Source organism: Natrix helvetica (assembly GCF_964273705.1).
Source record: "Natrix helvetica genome assembly, chromosome: 11".
NCBI classification, from domain to species: Eukaryota; Metazoa; Chordata; class Lepidosauria; order Squamata; family Natricidae; genus Natrix; species Natrix helvetica.
Genome location: NC_138562.1, coordinates 11,477,285 through 11,492,785, shown reverse-complemented (window position 1 = coordinate 11,492,785; position 15,501 = coordinate 11,477,285). Strand labels below are relative to the sequence as shown.

At 43.0% G+C, this 15,501-nt stretch overlaps 1 protein-coding gene across 3 annotated transcripts in view; it reads right to left on the bottom strand.

Moving 5' to 3' along the window:
- Positions 1-15,501, bottom strand: part of DACH2 (dachshund family transcription factor 2) — a 269,698-nt gene that overhangs the window by 91,466 nt on the left and 162,731 nt on the right. The window lies entirely within an intron of this gene.

Below are 15,501 nucleotides of genomic sequence, written 5' to 3'. Positions count from 1 at the left end.
AACTCTCCAGAAAACTAGAAAGGATCCTTTCACAGATATATGTATCTGTGAATATTTTTCCTAGGGTTTTTCTTTTTTTGCCAAACAATTTTACCTAAGTTGAGGGTACTGTGTGCATGCTTTTTCCTCTAATATCTGTACTTTTAATACACAACTGGGGAGATCCCTCAAAAGGGAAATGTTGGCATGATTGTGAACCCTGCTTCATTATATTTTTTGGAACTGCTACTTTGATTCTTCTACCTTAAAATGTGAATAAAATATGATCCATTTCTACTCTATTCCTAACGGGGAGGCTGTTCCACAATCTAAGCTACATAACAGAAAACATTGCTTCCTTTCTACTTTTTATAAGAGCAAGTTACAACTTTTAAGTTTATATATTGCGTACATAAAGATAAAGGTTCCCCTTGCACATATGTGCTAGTTGTTCCCAAATCTAGGGGGCAGTGCTCATCTCCGTTTCAAAGCCGAAGAGCCAGCGCTGTCCAAAGACGTCTCCGTGGTCATATTGCCGGCATGACTAAATGCCGAAGGAACACGGAACGCTGTTACCTTCCCACCAAAAGTGGTTCCTATTTTTCTATTTGCATTTTTTATGTGCTATCAAACTGCTAGCTTGGCAGAAGCTGCGATAAGTAATGGGAGCTCACTCCGTTATGTGGCGCTAGGGATTCGAACCGCCGAACTGCCGACCTTTCTGATTGACAAGCTCAGCGCCTTAGCCACTGAGCCTCCGCATCCCGTTGCGTACATTCACATAGTGAAAATTTGCATTTTCACAAGAACTATTCCCAAGAGTCTTCAAAAAAAAAAAAACCACCCAGTAAATCTGCAGATTAATAGAGGCTATCCATTATTAATTAATCAGAACAATTAGTGGAAATTAAAACTAATATCAGTTAGATTCATTAATAAGATTATTCCCAACAAATGTATGGAGCAAATAACTTAATGGATGGATTATTAATGATAATAATGATTGAACAGATGGATATTAAAGACATGGCAGATGCTACCTAGAATTGATGGAATTTATTTAAAAGTCTTTGAACAAGCGGTAAATTATATATTTCTCCCATTGGAAGATATGCCAAATTGATGCTTTCCCATGGACAGCTATTTTTAAATTGCCACTAGGAAGACCTTGCCTTGCAGTTTCTATCTCTATTAGATGCCAAGGTTGTTCTCCAAAATACAGGTCTTTTTCTTTCGGGAGCTTCTGTTTCATCCTTTGCAAGGAACCAGAAGCTCATGAAAGAAAACGACACGGAGATCAGATCTTGGGCGATGGCGCATGTGCCAGCAGAGACAGCTCTGTGTGGCACCTCCGGCGTGCATGCCATAAGTTCGCCATCACGGTTCTAGACTTTTAGGAAAATGTATCATTTATTGTTTAACTCCTTTTGTTTTTAGACCACTGGGCCCATAGAAGAGTGGGATGAATGTTCTGTGTCTGCCTTCAAGGGAAAGGCTGGGCAAATCCATGCAGTGGCATTGAGTGCTGTCCCATTCTTAGGGCGAAGAGAGGGGGACTGGCCTAAAGTCAGCTTCAAACCTAAGGCAAGACTAAAACTCCTGGTCTCCCAATTTCTAGCCTGGTCCCTTATACCACTACACCTAACTGACTCTCAAAATCACTTGCATACGCCTACCAGTCTAGCACTAATGATGTTACCTAGTTGGGTCATGAAACGTCTGCAAGAAAACAACCAAGCTCAGAGAGCACCAAGCACCCCGCGGTTCAATTCTGAGCTATAGATATTCTCTTCTGTTGATACCAGTTCCTTCTAGCGTCCTTAGGGTCTACTCAAGGCCACAAAACCAAATAAAAAGGTCTCTGGAGATTGGCACCATGGTATGCCAACTCCCCCTTTTGCTCTTTTGCTCTTCCCATTATTTCTGTGACAATGAATACCTCATTAACACTAGATGGAAAGAGGATGTAGTTGGCATCTTACAAAAAATAATTCCATTTTTAGATCTCCTGGACGGAGGTTCTTAGAACGCTTTATTTTGTTGGCTCGTTTTATTTCCTAAACTTTTCCCCCCCCCTCCTGCGGTAGACGTTAAAGTTTTACAAAAGCTATTAATCTGAAACGAAAACAAAACCAAACACTGCCCCCCCTCCAAACTATCAAATGGAAGGCAGTTCATTTTGGCCACGATATCACTCACAAATTGAAGCATTATATAGGAAAGCTAAACAATGCCAAATGGATTTTGCCGAGATCAAAAGCCAAATATATTTGGCTGCTTTCATCTCCACTGTTCCATTTACTAGGAGCCTGACCTTAGTCAAACATCTATTAAAGTTAGCTTTTTGATCTTTCTCCCTCTCGGGTTTTTTCTTTCCCCACCCGTGCCTCCCCACCCCCCACCCCCCCGTTTTGAAAAAAAAAAGAATGGGGGAAACAGTCAATCTGAAGAAATCTCCTTCCAAAGACAATCGGATGACTGTGTTGGGATATTCCAGCGGCATCTAAGTAAATAGGATTCTTGAATGTATGTGATAGAACTCTGGTTAAAACAGGACAATGATTTTTTTGTGCGTGATTAAGACAAGATGAAAAAAGAAGCGGTCTTCAGAGGCTGTTAAACGGAACAAGAATTGTTCCCCTCCGGTTATTGGAAACCTGTTAGCTGGTCAGCCCCCCCTCTCCCTTTCAAATCCTTTGATTTGAAAATAACCCTCTGCTTTGAAATTTGATAACAGGTAACTGCTCAGTTGTGATATCCTTTCCTTCTTCGTGGCTCAAAGTTTTCTGATTTTTAATTTGGTAAAAGGACGGCTGGCTACTAAGGGATGAGATCTGTGGTCAGGTTTCAGAGGCCTTCTAAAAAAAGATTACTTCAGTTTCTAGGCCATCAAATAGTTGGACTAAGATCCTGTCAGTCCTAAATTTCACAGAGACCGACACGAAGGGAATAGAATGGAGTTAGCAGAACAGAATGGAACTATCAACTGGGGTGTGCAAACATTGGAAACTACATTTCTTTTGAATTACCATATTTTTCAGAGTATAAGAAGCACCTTTTTTCCTCAAAAGAGGCAGAAAATCTGGGTGCGTCTTATACTCTCTCTCTCTCTCTCTCTCTCTCCCTCCCTCCCTCCCTATCTACCTACTGTATTTCTCTCTTTCTCTCCCTCTCTATCCCTCTATCTACCTATCTACTTTTTTAAAAAAATTGCCTCTTCAAAACCTTGGTGCGTCTTATACTCCGGTGCATCTTATACTCCGAAAAATACGGGTATTTCAAACCAGTGTTAATAGATGGGATGAAACTCAGAAAACCTTAAGGGTGTGGTAGAGATCTGCTTAAGAAATCTAGTCTTCTAGCCATAGAATAACTGAGTAAAAGAGTTGAAAGGGACCTTGGAGGTCTTCTAGTCCAACCCCCTGCTCAAGCTGGAAACCTGATACTATTTCAGACAAATGGTTGTCTTCTGGGGTTGGAGAATTCAGAACTTCTGGAAGCAAGTTGTCCCACTGATTAATTGTTCTAACTGTCAGGAAATTTCTCCTTAGTTCTAAGTTGCTTCTCTCCTTGGTTAGTTTCCACCCATTGCTTCTTGTCCTGCCCTCAGGCCCTTTGGAGAATAGTTTGACCCCCTCTTCTTTGTGACATCCCCTGAGATACACTGCTATCATGTCACCCCTAGTCCTTCTTTTCATTAAACTAGACATACCCAGTTCCTACAACTGTTCTTCATATATGACTCAGTCTCCAGTCCCCTAATCATCTTCTCTGCACTCTTTCTAGAGCCTCAACATCTTCTTTACATTGTGCTGACCAAAACTGGACGCAGTATTCTAAGTGTGGCCTTACCAGGGCATTATAAAATGGGAAGCATAAGAACTCAAAGCAAACGCTTGGCTTTTAATTTGTTCTGCCCAAAGTTGATTCTTGGTTATTTTGAGCATTTCCTAGAAGGAGGAAGATGACATACAAGCTGCCTCCTGCTTCACTGAACTGAGAATATAACAACAGAAGCCAAATTTCTTGGCTCCTTTGGAGCAATCTTTCTCTGTCTCTTTGTAGACCAGAGGCAAAAAGACGGTTGACCCAGGGAGAATCACTAGACAAGAGTGAGATGTGAATTTGGGGTGGGGCAAGATGAAAAATTCTAATCCACAATTCGGAAAGGAGAAAGGTTGCTGATTCTGTGGTGTTGGGCTTTGACTTTGAGTGGCAACTTTAAACACAATCCTAGCCCTTTTGCTTCATATGGGCCCTCGACACCAGGGCTGTCAAATTCCCAGCCCACGGGTGGATGCATCACACACTGGTCACGCCCATGCCCGGTTTAGCGAAGTCCCGATATGTCACATGATACTGCTGTGACGATGTGAGTTTGACATCCCTGCTCTACACAGAGAGTGTCCAACCTTGGCAACTTGAAGACTTCAACTACCAGAATTCACTCATTCATCTTTCTTTCTTTCTTTCTTTCTTTCTTTCTTTCTTTCTTTCTTTCTTTCTTTCTTTCTCTCTCTCTCTCTCTTCTTTCTCTCTTTCCTTCCTTCTTTCCTCCCTCCCTCCCCCCTTTCCTTCCTCCCTTCTTCCCTCCCTCTTTTCCTTCCTTCCTTTCTCCCTCCCTCCGGGATTTATTGAGATTTCATTTAAATTTTTGGGATTTCCTTGACATGAAAAACATTACAGCCATGGCGTCAGCATAATACAATTATGGAGTATTGTAGAACACCAAGTGATTTTTGAGATTTTATGCTCAGTTGGTTTCCCTCCACACTCTCTCTTCCTCCACTATTTTCCCCTTTGTTTTTTCTTCCCTTCCGGAGTTTCACATTCTTCCTAGTGATCCTAAACGTCCAATGGGTCAGGGTTCAGCTCTGCAGACTAAGAGAACAGGTCGCTGGAGTGGAGAGCCCACGAAAAGTATTAAGTTTGCAATCCTGACAAATCATTTCCATAGCCGAGCCTCTGTAAGAAATGAAAGTTGTCATGAAATCAATCAACCATTAGAAACAGGCCTCTGAAAAGGAAAGGAGGAATGTGTGTGTGTTTATTCATGTCTGTAGTTACGTGAATACAATCCGAGCATGCTCTCTTTTTGTTTCTTGTGGCTTCTTTCAGTAAAATATGTTTTATTTTATCAATGTGACGTAGGTCTTCAGGCCTCTCACATTCTTTCTCTCTACGTCGTTAATATACTTCTACTAATTTAATTCCTGAAACGGCAGCAAGGGATTAGCTGCCAAAATATACAGTTAGGAACACATAGTCAGTTTTTGTAGGTTCAAATGGTTTTCTCTGCCTGTCTGCCTGTTTTAAGATTGTAGATTATAGCATCTGAGACAGTGCTCTAATACAGACATCTCCATACACTGCTTTTCCGTTGTATATCTTCCCATTTTTTTCCCTCTGTACTGTCCAAGGTCCTGGAATCTGAGCTGCCATCTTAGGCCTCCGGTATGAATTGGTAGAAGCTTGAATGAAAAGCATTCTATTTTTAAAAGCATCGTTGCTTTTTAAAAGGCCATATTTTTTTCCTGGAAATAAAAAATACCTAGTCACATCAGGTTGGATCGGGAGCAAAATGCATGCATGTATCGGGGGTGGGTTTCATTTTTTTTTTTTACTGCCGGTTCAGTGAGTGTGGCTAGATATGGGGGAGGGGGGAGTGTCATGTGACTGAGCGGGCGTGGCCAACTTGATGTCACTCACACACACTCAGTCACATGACCCCCCCTCACCAAGCCATGCCCACCGGAACGGCGGTGAAAAGTTTTGACGGGGGCTTCGCTGGAGTGCCTGAAACTACCCAGTAAGAAAGTTTTTCTCCTCCCCCAGGAGCACTCTGCAGGCTTCAGCAGGGCTGGGGGAAGGCAAAAACGCCCCCATTTTTGCAAAAAATGGGCAGAAAACCAGCCGTTTTCTGCAAAAACTGAAGCGTTTTTACTTCCCCCTAGCCCTGCTGAAGCCTGCAGAGTGCTTCTGGGGGCTGGGGGAAGGCAAAAACACCCCTGTTTTTGCAAAAGTTGGTCTGTTTTTCGCCTGCTTTGGGGGGGGGATTATTGCCTACTCCCAATCCTGTTGAAGCCTGCACCTACCAAACCGGTAGGAGCCCACCTCTGGCATGTATGTAAAGCAGGGGTAAGCAATTAATTTACCCAACAGGCCACATGAGAAATTGGCACTGTTGTGGAGGTCCAATAGGACTGAAGGTGTATAGGCATGCCTGCACCTATGTACACTGGGGGTGAGGGATCAGCTAAAATAAAAGCCATGCAATTGGATTGTGTACGTGGTGTAAATTTATTTACATTTGATGTCTAATTTCTGATTGACCTCATTCTGGCTGGACAGGGACAGCCAAAGGGCCGTATGTGGCCCAGGGGCCATAAAATACACAGCTGTGGCTTAAAGGAAATCTTAAATAACGAGATGGACTTGCCTGCAGACTGAATTGATCCAGAAAACTCACTGCCACGTTCTCTCACTTTCTATTTTTAGCATTTTATTAAGTATCATCTTTATTGTCGTTGTACTTAAATACAACGAAATTGGTTCACTGCGGTTTGTTGTAAGATAAAACAGAAAGAGAAAGGAAAATTGAGAAAGGAAAAAAAAAGAATAAAAGTGCAGAAGGAAGCAAAAAAGGAAGACAAAAGTCGTTTCCCTATACAAGAAGCAATGGGTGGAAACTAATCAAGGAGAGATGCAACTGAGAACTAAGGAGATATTTCCTGACTGTGAGAACAATTAATCAGTGGGATAACTTGCCTCCAGAAGTTGTGAATGCTCCAACACGGGGAGTTTTTAAGAAGGGATTGCACAACCATTTCTCTGGAGTGGTATAATGGCTTGAGCAGGGGGTTGGACTAGAAGACCTCCAAGGTCCCTTCCAACGCTGTAATTCAGTTAATTCTGTTTATGATTTACAGGGTGGCAAAAAATTCCCTTGCAAACCCTCACCAGAACTTGTGGTCAACTCTGTCAAAATAAGAAGTGTTTCAGAACTATTTTTCCCCACTCCTGTTTTCAATACGGTGTCACCCATTAGCATTTGATGTTGCCAGATTTCATTGTCCTTCCATTGGAAACCGCAAATGGAGTAAACATTTGATTAAGCATCAAATGGATTTGAGCCTGCCTCCAGCGAGTTCAGATGCCATCAATGAGCACAACTGAGGCTCACGCAGCAGTGGACACAACTTAAGATTGAAACAATAACCGAGCCAAACTGTACTCTTGACAGCTCCCCAGTTCATTTTTTGGATTCAAGAGCTGCTCGCTGCAAATTGTTGTCTGTTTAATTTAATATAATGTTTGGTTTTAATATGAGGAACCGTACGGCAATGCTGTGTCTTGGCGTTCGATTTTAATTAAATGCATACTTCCAGATTTGATTACTCATCGCTCCTCTTTCGTTAATTTACTCATTTGCAGTTTGGACCGAAATGCTTCCGATTTAATACAGAGCAAGGGGGACTGTGTCTAACCGATTACAGACTTGGGGGGAAGGAAATGACTTTGTTGCAAGAGTGTTGTTTGGTATTGATGTTCTTCTGGAGTGCAGAAGGTGGGCAGATCCTGTCAAAGCCTCCTTTAGAGTAACTTTTTTGATAGTCGTTATTTTTGGCTGCCATCTTTGCATACTGGCCAATAGCGCTTAGACTTATACACCGCTTCACAGTGCTTTACAGCCCTCTCTAAGTGGTTTACAGAGTCAGCATACTGCCCCTCCCTCAGCAATCTGGGTCCTCATTTTACTGACCTCAGAAAGATGGAAGGCTGAGTCAACCTTGACCTGCTCAGGATCGAACTGCTGGCAGTCAGCAGAATTAGCCTGCAATAATGACGGATGGATGGAAGGAAGGGCCACAACACTCTCATTCTTCCTGCTCTAAATATCTCCATACAATACCTGCTTTGCAGAAAATGCAGCACAAAAGTCAGCACATTAGCAATATTTCTGGTACATTTTGCAGTTATGTTAGTTTAAAACTTTGGTTCAGTGAGGCCTGCAAACTCACTCCTAGGCCTATTACCTGCAACTTTCCAATGGATATATTTCTCTTCTCACATGTCCAAAGCAGTTCTACTAATCCCCCCCCCCCTTCTCGCTCAGTTTTAATGATACTTTTCATTCATTATAATTCAAAGCAGACCTTTTCACAGATGGGAGGACGGCCCCGGTTGAGTCATTTAGCTTAGTGGCCAAAAGATCAACGTGAATGTTCTCTCTTTCTTCGTCCTCTCATCCCGCCAGTACTCTGCAGCCCCCCCCCCCCCCCCCCCAGTATCCAACACCTCCCTTAATTCCCTAAGGAAAGGACAGTTTCCATGGGTTGGCCATGAAGAATTCGGAATGAGGTTTTTAAAAAAAGGCCACGGAGACAGTAGCAACCATCACCTCCAAAACCTCACTGGGAGAAATGAAAAAGAAATGTACATTTTGACTGAGACAGGTAGGAAAAATACCCGACGTCTCTTCCACGGGTAAAAAAAAATACTTCTAGAGCAGGAGTGTCAAAACTGATCTCCTGGTAATTGAACCGGTCACCCAGCCAACTTTTTTGCCTAAGGCAGGACTAGAATTCACTGTCTCCTGGTAATTGGCTCAGAGTCACCGAGCCAGATTTCATGCCTAAGGCAGGACTAGAACTCCCAGTCTCCTGATATTTGGCTCAGAGTCACCCAGCCAGATTTCATGCCTAAAGCAGGACTAGAACTCCCAGTCTCCTGATATTTGGCTCAGAGTCACCCAGCCAGATTTCATGCCTAAGGCAGGACTAGAATTCACCATCTCCTGGTGATTGGCCTGGAGTCACCCAGCCAGATTTCATGCCTAAAGTGGAACTAAAACTCACAATCTCCTGCTTTCTAACTTGGTGTCTTGACCACTAGACCTTTATATCACAGACAGGAGGGGGGGGTGTCAATCTATTTTCCAAAGCACCCGAAGGCCAGACAAGGAATAATGGATGGAAACTGGTCAAGGAAAGATTAGAAATAAGGAGAAATTTTCTGACAGTGAGAAGAATCAACCCATGGAACAGGAGTTGCCTTCAGAGGTTGTGGGAGCTTCATCCCTGGAAGCTTTCCAGAAGAGACTGGACTGCCATCTGTCAGAAATGGTGTAGGGTCACCTGCTTGGGTGGGTGGGTGGGTGGACTAGATGACCTACAAGGTCTCTTCCAACTCTGTTAATCTGATTATTCTCAATATCTTCTTCAGTGGGAGGTATCAGGGAGCCATAACCAAGCCACAGAACCAAGATTGAGGAAGGAGCTCTCTATAGGCTGTGAAAACCTTCTCATCACAGAAATTTTACATTATTTCACCTGTTCTACAGCCTGCCCTAATGCAGCCGAGGAAGCAGGCAAGGAAAGTTGCAAGCTTAGCATTTTTTTTTTTACCTCTTAAACGTAAAGGATAACGCGATGTGGAAATATGCAAAACAATGTTTTATGAATTAGGTTATTAGTATGAAAATCAAAGGGCATTCCCCATCTGCTGGAGCAGGCCATGTGACTGATTTATGCTGTGGAGGCTGAATTATTGATACAAATGCTTATATATTATATTTTATACGGGGTATCATGGGATAGCACCATCTGGCACGGAGGCATCAACATGTGCACCTTGGACTGAATAAACACAGCAACCAAATAACCATGGCACATCGCACTGAGGTGGGTTTTGTTAACTGCGGTGGCTTGCTAACGTTTTTGAAAGCTGACAAAGCAAGGCGCCTGCTTAAGATGTCGTTAGTTGTGAAGTCATGTCCGACCCATCGCAACCTCATGGAACAACGTTCCTCCAGGACTTCCTGTCCTCTACCATCCTCTGGAGTCCATTGAAGCTCATGCCTACTGCTTTGGTGACTCCATCCAGCCACCTCATTCTCTGTCGCCCCCTTCTTCTTTTTCCCTCCATCTTTCCCAGCATAGGCTCTTCTCCAGGGAGTCCTTCCTTCTCATGAGTTGGCCAAAGTATTTGAGTCTCATCTTCAGGATCTGGCCTTCTAAAGAACAGTCAGGGTTGATCTCCTCTAGGACTGACCGGTTGGATCGCCTTGCAGTCCAAGGGACTCGCAGGAGTCTTCTCCAGCACCAGAGTTCAAAGTCCTCCATTCTTTGGCGCTCAGCCGTTCTTATGGTCCAACTTTCACCGCCATCCGTTGCAACTGGGAAAACCATAGCCTTGACTAGACGCACTTTCGTTGGCAGGGTGATGTCTCCACTTTTCAGTATGCTGCTTAAGATACAGTAGGTGAGTTAAATGCTAGCCTATCTTAAATAGGCTTAGCACTTAACTAGCCCTCCTAGCAGTTTGAAAGCATGCAAATGCAAGTAGATTAATAGGTACCACTTCGGTGGGAAAGAAACAGTGTTTCATGTACACCTTTGGTGTGTAGCCATGTTGGCCAAATGACAATGGAAATTGTCTTTGGACAATGCTGGCTCTCTCAGTGCAGTGCCCTACAGTCAGATGCAACTGACAAGGAAACCTTCTTCTTTAGTTAAGTGCCAAATGTGGTCAGGAAAGGTTGTGTTCCTGTTGTTGTTGAGGGATCAAAGGACACATCCCTGAAGATGAAGGAAGTGGTAGGGCAACCAATCTTGCCTGCAAAGTTGGAAGCTGCAAGCTACATGCCACAGGACTTCTATTAACCTGGAGAAGGATGGAAGTAGTAGTACCACAACTTCCAAGGGCAGAGGTGGGGTGGGGGGGTGGGGGGAGGCAAGACAAGGGACTGTGGTGGCCTGAAGTGGATGGGAAGAGAGGAAAATATTCAGGGCAGCCACCCCCCAGCATCTCTAAGGATGTATCTATGAAGTTACAAGCTTTCTAACTTTAGTCTGGCAAGATTCTTTCTATTAGGTGTGAGCAAATAAAATACTGGACGCACTTGGATTCACTGTGTCGACTTACGACCACAATTGATCCCAAAATATATATTGCTAAGTGAGATACATGTCAAGTGAATTTTGTCCCATTTTATGACCTTTCTTGCCACAGTTGTTAAGTGAATCACTGCAGTTGTTCAGTTAGTAACACGTTTGTTAAGTGAATCTGGTTTCCTCATTGACTTCTTTGCCAGAAGATGATCACATGACCCCGAGATGTTGCAACTGTCATAAGTATGAGTCAATTGCTAAGTGTTGGTTTGGGATTTAGGCCTGGAAGTTTCTGTCCTAGCCTGACCCTACAAAACCCCCACTAAGCCTTTGGGGCAAATGCCCCAGAAACAACATTTTTCCTGCATTGTTAACATTTCCTTCCATCAGTATTCTTTTATTGGTGTTTCCTCCAGACAGAGGAGAGAGAGGGGAGGAGAGGGAGGGGAAGAGAGGAAAGAGAGAGGAGAGGAGAGAGAGAGGAAAGAGAGAGGCGAATAGAGGGAGAGAGGAGTGGAGAGGGAAGAGAGAGTAAGGAGAGAAGTGAGAAGAGAGAGAGAGAAGAAGGAGAGGGGAGAGAGAAAGGAGAGGGAGAAGGAAGGAGAGCAGAGCAGAGCAGATGAAGGAAGGAGAGAGGGGAGAGAGAGGAAAGGGAGAAGGGAGAAGAGGAAGGAGAGGGGGAGAGAGAGGAGAGGGAGAAGGGAGGAGAACAGAGGAGAGGAGAGAAGAGAGAGAGAGGAGGAGGAGAGGAGAGGAAAGAGAGGAGAGAGAGAGGAGGGAAGAAGGAGAGGGGAGAGAGAGAGAGGAGAGGGAGAACCAAGGAGAGCAGAGCAGAGGAAGGAAGGAGAGGGGGGAGAGAGGAGAGGGAGAAGGAAGGAAAACAGAGGAGAGGAGAGGGAGGGAGGAGAGAAGAGAGAGAGGAGGAGGAGAGGAGAGGAAAGAGAGGAGAGGAGAGAGAGAGGAGGGAAGGAGAGGGGGGAGAGAGAGGAGAGGAAGAAGGGAGGAGAGCAGAGCAGATGAAGGAAGGAGATGGGAGAGGGAGAGGAGAGGGAGAAGGGAGGAGAGCAGAGCAGAGGAGGGAAGGAGAGGGGGGGGAGAGAGAGGAGAGGGAGAAGGAAGGAAAACAGAGGAGAGGAGAGGGAGGGAGGAGAGAAGAGAGAGAGAGGAGGCGGAGAGGAGAGGAAAGAGAGGAGAGAGAGGAGGGAAGAAGGAGAGGGGAGAGAGGGAGGAGAGGAAGAAGGGAGGAGAGCAGAGCAGAGGAAGGAAGGAGAGGGGGGGAGAGAGGAGAGGGAGAAGGAAGGAAAACAGAGGAGAGGAGAGGGAGGGAGGAGAGAAGAGAGAGAGAGGAGGAGGAGAGGAGAGGAAAGAGAGGAGAGGAGAGAGAGAGGAGGGAAGGAGAGGGGGGAGAGGGGGGAGAGGAAGAAGGGAGAGCAGAGCAGATGAAGGAAGGAGATGGGAGAGGAGAGGGAGAAGGGAGGAGAGCAGAGCAGAGGAAGGAAGGAGTTGGGAGAGGAGAGGGAGAAGGAAGGAGAACAGAGGAGAGGGAGGAAGGAGAGGAGAGAGAGAGAAAGAAGAGAGGAGAGGAAAGAGATAGAATTTTTTAAAGCATTTTAATCTTTTTTTTAAAAAAAGCAATTACTTTTTCTCCTTCTGGGTCTTCTTTTGCTTTTCTGCTCATATTTTATGTATTCCTTTTCAGAGGCTGGCTTGGGAGAAGGCAAAAGAGGCCTCGCTCCTTAAGCAAAATCTCTTTTGACATTCAGGTCTGCTGCTGTAAGCAAGTTCCTCTAAGTATAGAAGTTAAAAGCCCTGAATCAGGATAATGCAATTATCTTTTTATTGGCTCGATGAGAGTTTGAATTTTATTTACAAAACAAAAAAGTCAAAATCAAATCAAATCAAACATAGCTACGATCTTGCAACTTACTTGGGAATAAACTGGATGACTTTTTAAAAAAAAGATACGGTTTATTCCGAAGAAAGTTGAAAAGATTATAGCTTTCTTTGATTTTATCACACTGCCTGCCTAACAGGTCCAGTGTTAAAAGACCCTGTTGTCCCTTTACAGGAAATTCTTGACTTATTACCACAAATGAGATTGGAACTTTTGTCTTCTGGTGTTAAGTGGTGCAGTCATTAAGTGAGGCCTGCCCATTTTTTTTGCCATGGTCATTAAACGAATCCAGCTTCCCCAAATGACTTTATTTATTGGAAGCCCCTGTTCTTACCGAGGCTTCCCAAGAACCTGAAGCAAACTCCTGGTCCTGACAAAAAACCCTTTTATTAATTTACTGTGAATTCTGCTCATTCACATCCAGCAAAGTCTTTCAAGGGAGGATTTACAGTCACAGACCTTATCTGGCTTGGAGAGCTGCGAGGCCGATATCTGCAAAACTTGGCAAGGAGTCTCGGAGAGTCACCAACCAATTAAGCGAACTAATGGTCTCCTGAAAACTCCACTCCCCTTTCGCTCCTCTTTCATTTCCTCTGGGAGGGGCCATTCATTGTCCACCTGTGGCCTTACTCCCAAGTTGACCCCTGTTCTTTAGCTGTTCCCTTCATCTGGCAACTCTGCACATGCACACACTGGGAACAGGCTCCAGCTGTTCTTCTGCCCCACTGATGTCTGACTCTGAAGGCAGCTGATAACTGGCATATGGCTCTGTCCCCCTCTCTGCCTCCGACGCAGAGCCCTCATCAGAGCCTTCCCCAGACTCCACAACTTCCTCACTGTCCGAATCTGCTGCCAACTCTGCTGGCCGCTGGCAGGCCACAGCAGCCCCCTAGGAAAGTCACAAATAGGGATCGCATGACCCCGAACACTATCGTAATACAGGCAATGGCCAAACTCCTGAATTTTGATTGTGTGATTTAGTGATGCAGCAATAGTTTTAAAAGCAAAGACCAGTTGCAAGTCATTTTCTTCAAGACTTTCAGTATTTTGCATGCCTGTTTAAAATCCAGAATCAGGGTGAAAAATCACAACAAGTACAATCCTGTACGTAAAGTTACCCAAAAGATTTCCTTTGAGTAAGGAAGCCCCAGCTGTTTAAGGGACGTGAAAGAAAAAGAAAAACATGCGTCCATTTAGTGAGAGAGAGAGAGAGAACGTAAATTAAATCTTAGAGGAAGTCTGAAAGGAGGACACGTTGATTCATTACTTTAGCTCATTATTTGAAAACATGGATTATTCTTATGCTCATCATACATAAAAGGAACCCGGGAGAGAAAGCAATGCAATCATTTGCAGTATAAACACACTATCTGGATTCCCTTTGCACATCTGCCTTGCACCTGGTGGTGCAAATTTTAAGGAATGCACCATCTTGATGCTACAGAACCCTTAACACACACACACACACACACACACACACACACACACACACAGTCTCTCTGTATAGGTATGTGTGTATGTATTTACACATACTCACATCTGCTGAGTGAGCTATTTCTATCTCTATCTTCATCTCCATCATCTATCTCTATGATCTATCTAAAACGATATCTATATCTATATCGATCTATCTATCATCTATCTCAATATCTATCTACAGTATCTATCTATCTACATACCTATGTATCTATCAATCATCTATCCATCTATCTATCTATCTATCTATCTATCTATCTATCTATCTATCTATCTATCTATCTTTCTATCTATCTTTCTATTTATCTATCGTCTGTCTGTGTACATATTTACCTTTCTACCTTTCTATCTATCTATCTATCTATCTATCTATCTATCTATCTATCATCTATCTATCTATCTATCTATCTACCTACCTACCTACCTATCTATCTATCCTATCTATCACCTATCATCTAAATATCTACCTATGGTATCTATCAATCTATCATCCATCTATCTATCATCTATCTATCTATCTATCTATCTATCTATCATCTATCTATCTATCTATCTATCTATCTATCTATCTATCTATCACCTATCATCTAAATATCTACCTATGGTATCTATCTATCTATCTATCTATCTATCTATCTATCTATCTATCTATCTATCATCTATCTATCATCTATCTATCTATCTATCTATCTATCTATCTATCTATCTATCTATCTATCACCTATCATCTAAATATCTACCTATGGTATCTATCAATCTATCATCTATCTATCTATCTATCTATCTATCTATCTATCTATCATCTATCTATCTATCTATCTATCTATCTATCTATCTATCTATCTATCACCTATCATCTAAATATCTACCTATGGTATCTATCAATCTATCATCTATCTATCTATCTATCTATCTATCTATCATCTATCTATCTATCTATCTATCATCTATCCATCTATCTATCTATCTATCTATCTATCTATCTATCTATCTATCTATCATCTATCGTCTGTCTACATATCTAATTACCTACCTACCTTTGTATCTATCAATCATATCTATCAATCCTATCTATCTATCTATCTATCTATCTATCTATCTATCTATCTATCTATCTATCTATCCATCTATCATCTATCTATCTATCTATCTATCTATCTATCTATCATCTATCCATCTATCCATCTATCCATCTATCCATCTATCCATCTATCTATCTATCTATCTATCTATCTATCTATCTATCTATCTATCTATCTA